Consider the following 6,089-nt stretch of genomic DNA (forward strand, 5'->3'; position numbering starts at 1 on the left):
TATTTATACATCTTTATCTTTATGGCCGTGATCTGTTATTACGTGCGACTATCTCCACTATAGAGAGAAGAAAAAACGAAATGAGGAAATTTTCTAGTGAATACTAGAAAAGAGGGCTTTTTACATAGGGATCGTCAAAACAACGACTTACCCTATCAACTATAGGAAGGAAGTACACTTCACCAGAATCAAAATAGGAAGAAAGTAGAGCCTATACTACTATTCTATGGATAAAGCTAAAATTGATAGGCAATTTGAAATACATCGACTTATTTAGAACAGGTCCGAGTCAAATAGCAATGATTCGAAGCACTTCTTTTTCCATTACACTATTTCAGAAACCTAAGAACTCAATCGTATGGATATGGAAAATACAGGATTTCTAGTCCTAGCGAGAAAAATGAGGGAAATAGATACTCAATTTAAAATGAGTAAACATAATTCCACACTCGATCTCATAAATCCGTATAGAATTATGTGGAAAGCCATATTTGATGAAAGTCGTATGTACGACTTGGAGGGAGATCTTTCCTATCTTTCGAGATCCACCCTACATTATGGGGCCACAAAGACAAAAGAATAAGTGATTCGTTTTAGAAAAACAGGACCTATTCTGGGACATAAAATGTATTACAGACGTATGATCATTACCCTTCAACTAGGTATTCTATTCCACTTCTACTTTTTAAATTAAAGGGTATTCTGAAAGAGGTATTTCTTTTATTTTCACAATATCTTTCTTTTGAATCAAATTTCAAGTTCCCACCGCGTAGACACTCATAACACACTCTATCGTAATTTTTGCGGATAATCCCAATTTTGGTTTAATAGTACATCCCAATAAATGACGGTCATACTTGTTCAACTTATCCCTTTCAACTTGGATACCGTGAGGCAAACCTTGGAAAGTTTTTGAATAAGCAGGGGGAATTCGTAGATCCTCCAAACGTAGAGCGTGTAAGGCTTTGAAACCAAATACATTACCCACAATGGAAGTAAACATGTTAGTAACAGAACCCTCTTCAAATAGGTCTAATGGATAAGCTACATAACAGATATATTGATCTGGGTCCTAGGAATGGGCTCGATGTGATAGCATCATTCTTTGTAACGATCAAGACTGGTAAGTCCATCAGTCCAAATAGTTGTCCATGTACCAGTAGAAGATTCCACAGCTAGTGCAATTCCTGCTTTTTTAGGCGAAACCTTGAGCTGAGGAGAGTTTCGTCGTGCATCAAGCAGATGCAGACACCCTCCATCCTGCGCGCATGTAAAAGTATAGATGTACAGAAAGCATGAAGCACAAAAGCATGTGCATGAGTCTGTGTATGTTTGTATTGTCCATGGTTTGATTGATAAAATAAGGCAAAATTATGTATAAGTTTGATTTGAATAATAGTTGTTGATTCTAAACCCACATTCACATCTATCTAGCTACTAGAACAAACATGTTTTTTGTACTCTATACTCGAGTATAATATTGTCGGCGTTTTGAGACCGGGGGGTCCCTGGACCGACGAGTGAAATGTCGCCGCGTGCCCCAGCCCAGATGGGTCGGCGCGAGACAGAGCGCGAAGGGGGGAAGGAGACGGGCGTGAGAGGTGGAAATCTCGTGGCCTTCGTGTTTGTCCCGCGCCCAGGTCGGGTGCGCTTGCAGTATGGGGGTTACAAGCGTCCACGCGGGAGGGAGCGAGCGGCCTCACGCGAGCGCATGTCCCGTCCTCTTCCCCGCGCGGCCAACCTTCTCTAAGAGGACCCTGGTCCTTCCTTTTATAGGCAAAAGGAGAGGATCCAGGTGTACAATGGGGGGTGTAGCAGAGTGCTAACGTGTCTAGCGGAGGAGAGCTAGCGCCCTAAGTACATGCCATCGTGGCAGCCAGAGAGGTTTTGGCGCCCGGTTCGTGTGGTGTCGTGGCCGTCGGAGGAGCGCTGGAGCCTGGCGGAAGGACAGCTGTCGGGGCTGTCGAGTCCTTGCTGACGTCCTCTTGCTTCCGTAAGGGGGCTGAGAGCCACCGTCGTCATAGAGCGTGCGGGGCGCCATCATTACTTGTCTGGCGGAGCGAGCCAGATGGGACGCCGGTCTTGTTCCCCGTAGCCTGAGTCAGCTTGGGGTAGGGTAATGATGGCGCCTCCTGTTGACGTGGTCGGTCCGTGCCCTAGGTTGGGCGATGTGGAGGCTCCTCCGAGGTCGAGGTCGAGTCTGTCTTCTGAGGCCGAGGTCGAGTCCGAGCCCCTGTGCCGGGCGAGGCGGAGACCGTCGGCTGAGGCCAGGGCTGAGTTCGAGCCCTGGGGTCGGGCGAAACGGAGTTCGTCGTCTTCCGGGGCTGAGCCCGAGTCCGAGCCCTGGGTCGGGCGGAGTGGAGTTCGCCGTCTTCCGGGGCTGAGCCCGAGTCCGAGCCCTAGGTCGGGCGGAGCGGAGTTCGCCGTCTTCTGGGGCTGAGCCCGAGTCCGAGCCCTGGGTCGGGCGGAGCGGAGTCCGCCGTCTTCCGGGGCTGAGCCCGAGTCCGAGCCCTGGGTCGGGCGGAGCGGAGTTCGCCGTCTTCCGGGGCTGAGCCCGAGTCCGAGCCTTGGGTCGGGCGAAGCGGAGTTTCCTATGGTGCCTGAGGCCGGGCCTGGCTGCCTGTCAGCCTCACTCTGTCGAGTGGCACAACAGTCGGAGCGGCGCAGGCGGCGTTGTCCTTCTGTCAGGCCGGTCAGTGGAGCGGCGAAGTGACTGCGGTCACTTCGGCTCTGTCGACTGGAGGACGTGCGTCAGGATAAAGGTGTCAGGCCACCTTTGCATTAAATGCCCCTGTGATTTGGTCAGTTGGCATGGCGATTTGGCCAGGGTTGCTTCTTGGTGAAGACTGGGCCTCGGGCGAGCCGGAAGTATGTTCATCGCTGGAGGGGGACCTCGGGTGAGACGTAGATCCTCCGGGGTCGGCTGCCCTTGCCCGAGGCTGGGCTTGGGCGAGGCGTGATCGAGTCCCTCGAATGGACCGATCCCTGACTTAGTCGCACCCATCAGGCCTTTGTAGCTTTGTGCTGATGGGGGTTACCAGCTGAGAATTAGGAGTCTTGAGGGTACCCCTAATTATGGTCCCCGACAAATATAGAGATATTTTTAGAAAATAGGGGAAAAATAAAACTAGACCTAGCCGTGCTGTGCTCGAGCCAACCAAAATAGTACTGGACCATAGGCCACTCAACAAATCTGATCCATTTGGACATGTAAATTCATATACTAATGATGTGCTCGCGTAGTCGGATCATATACTAGTGAAGCGAGGAAATCAAAGGCGATTACGGATCTTTGGACACATTCGGTGGAACGAGGAAGGGCACCAAAGCAATGCATGCAAGACCATCACTATTCAGTAGTAGTATTTCTTGTCTTCACTATCGGAATCCGGATCTTTGGCGAGTGCTCCTAGTTTTGTCAAGTGTTATTTATCGAGCACTCGACAAAGATAGTTTTGCCGAGTGCTACTCTCGGCAAAATAAGACACTCGGCATAGACCTAATTTGCCGAGGGCAAAACACTCGGCATAGAAGCACACACGACAAAGGGTTCTTTGCCGAGTGTCAAGCTCTCTGCGAAAAACGACGCTTGTCAAAGGGCAGTCAGCAGCCGTCTATAGTTGGCAGACGTTAACTTCGCCGAGTGTCAGGCGTTGACACTCGACAAAAGATTTTCTTTGTCGAGTGTCGCTTGGAAAGCACTCGATAAATATATATTTTAGCGAGTGTCTTCATCTGACACTCGACAAAGTATATATTTCTTTTATTTTTTTCTCACCAAAATTTTGTGGTGTTTTCCTATAGCATGTAGACCTACATGTTAAATTTTGGCACAATTATCAAAGTGTTCGCTATAACAATTAGATTTAGTTTGTTCAATTGAATTTCTTCGGATAATTTAGATTTAAACTACAAGTCACTCGAAAAATAAAAAAACGGTGAATTAAAAAATGATATTCATGTTATTTAGCACAAGTTACGACCTATTTCAAGAACACATCAGAATTTTCGAGCACCATGTTCATGAAACATGACTGTGAACTTGCGATCCAGTTATTTTAAAATTGCATAAAACACAAACAAAGTCTGAAAATCATGAAACTTGTATACATATCATGATATCATATGTAAATACTCTGATTAAAATTTGAGACTGTTTCGAGCAAGTTGCCATGCACTATGTGTAGAAAACTAGCTAGGTTTCTACACATAGCGCGTGACATCTTTCATGAAACATTTTCAAATTTTTATCAGAGTTTCTACATTTGATATCTTGACATATCGACAAGTTTCATGATTTTATAACTTTGCTTGTGTTTTATACAATTCTAAAACAACTGGATCACAAGTTCACGTTCATGTTTCGTGAGCATGGTGCTCGAAAAAATCCGATCTGTTCCTAAAATAAGTCGTAACTTATGCTAAATAACATGAATATCATTTTTTGCATTCACCATTTTTCATTTTTCGAGTGACTTACAGTTCAAATATGAATTATCCGAAGAAATTCAATTAAACGAACTAAATCTAATTGTTATAGCAAACACTTTGATAATTGTGCCAAAATAGAACATGTATGTAACACCCCGGGATCCACAAACGCCCCGGAATGCTACTAAACTACACATCTAACATTCATATATAAAATTTTGACAGCATCTCCTTTGAAAATTACCTAAACGGGGAAGCAACAAAGTATAAATAGATATCATGATAAGAAAACATAATAGACATTAATAATCTTCTAGCAATGGAAAGACAACCATAACGACATGAACTGAACTAACCAGTGCGCACAACTAGTTAGAAACAAACATCCTTTGACAAGAAGTTTCTAATTAAATCATGAGTGCGCCTAAGAAGCGTTATTATGAGAGTGAAGGTGGATGTGCTGCTACTTCCCACTCCCCTTGATGAGCAACAAGCACCTGCATTGAGTAATGCAAGAGTGAGATGAAACATCTCAGCAAGCGAATTGTTTTGACTAGATATTTAAACCACCAACTGAATTAATCAGCATTTTAAAAGAATCACAATTAGGATCAGAAATACTTGTAGATATAAAACTCAGTAGTCCCAATATAACCAATACCATCTCATTTCCTCGAACAACCACAATAGGTTGTACAACACTTTCCTGCGTCAACAATACCTGTAAATATCACTTCAATGTATGCATAGGAATGCAATGTGTAGGTCCTCTTTCTTCATACCTCTGAGGGTATAAAACTATATCATCTGCAAATATCACTTCAATGAATGCATATGAATGCAAAGCATATGTCCTCTGCCTTCATACCTCTAAGGGTATGAAGCCGCATCGTACCGCTCCTCGGGCAACGTACGATGCTAAGTTGTACTGGTACGGTCGGACCATAGGTCACGACAAAACTTCATATGCAAATGAGTCATGCAATGTATATGGCATGCTACATTTATTAATAGACTTCACTTCATTCAGATACAATACAAACCTCAAATAATACTTCATCTGCCTTCAGATACAATACCAACCTCAAATAATACTTCATCTGCCTTTAGGGGTGTGAATTAATCTCATGGGTCATACTCGAACCATAATCATCATCAATATATGATAGAGCATCAATATAGTACAATCAAGTAAAACATCATCATATAGTTCAATTATGAAGAATCCAATAATTCTGAAGATTAGAGTGTAGGCGATAAAAATAACAGGTCAAAACGGTAGCAACCACCGCTACATTCACTTACCTTCATCGAAGAAGAAAAATGTACTAGGCATGATCTGGAGTGTAGCCACCTGCTAGCGGGCATAAAACTTAGTACAAATATTTCACAAACATTTGCCAACAATCAACAAATCGCTCCTACACTTGAAACCAAGACCTAGTGGAAAGACTCCCACCCTGAACCACATTCCATACAACAACAATGTTGTTTGTTAATTTTGTATCTTTAAAATTATAACAGTGGTTGTTGGGGACTTGTTCTCAAATGCTATGAGTTAAGAACAAGGCAACACAAAAAATGTTAAATGTTAGTGCCCTTCGTCCTTCGAAACATTATTTCCCTTAGGATATAATAATCTTCAGACGAAGGTCATC

This window comes from Zea mays, chromosome 2 (assembly GCF_902167145.1).
Source record: "Zea mays cultivar B73 chromosome 2, Zm-B73-REFERENCE-NAM-5.0, whole genome shotgun sequence".
Classification (NCBI taxonomy): Eukaryota; Viridiplantae; Streptophyta; class Magnoliopsida; order Poales; family Poaceae; genus Zea; species Zea mays.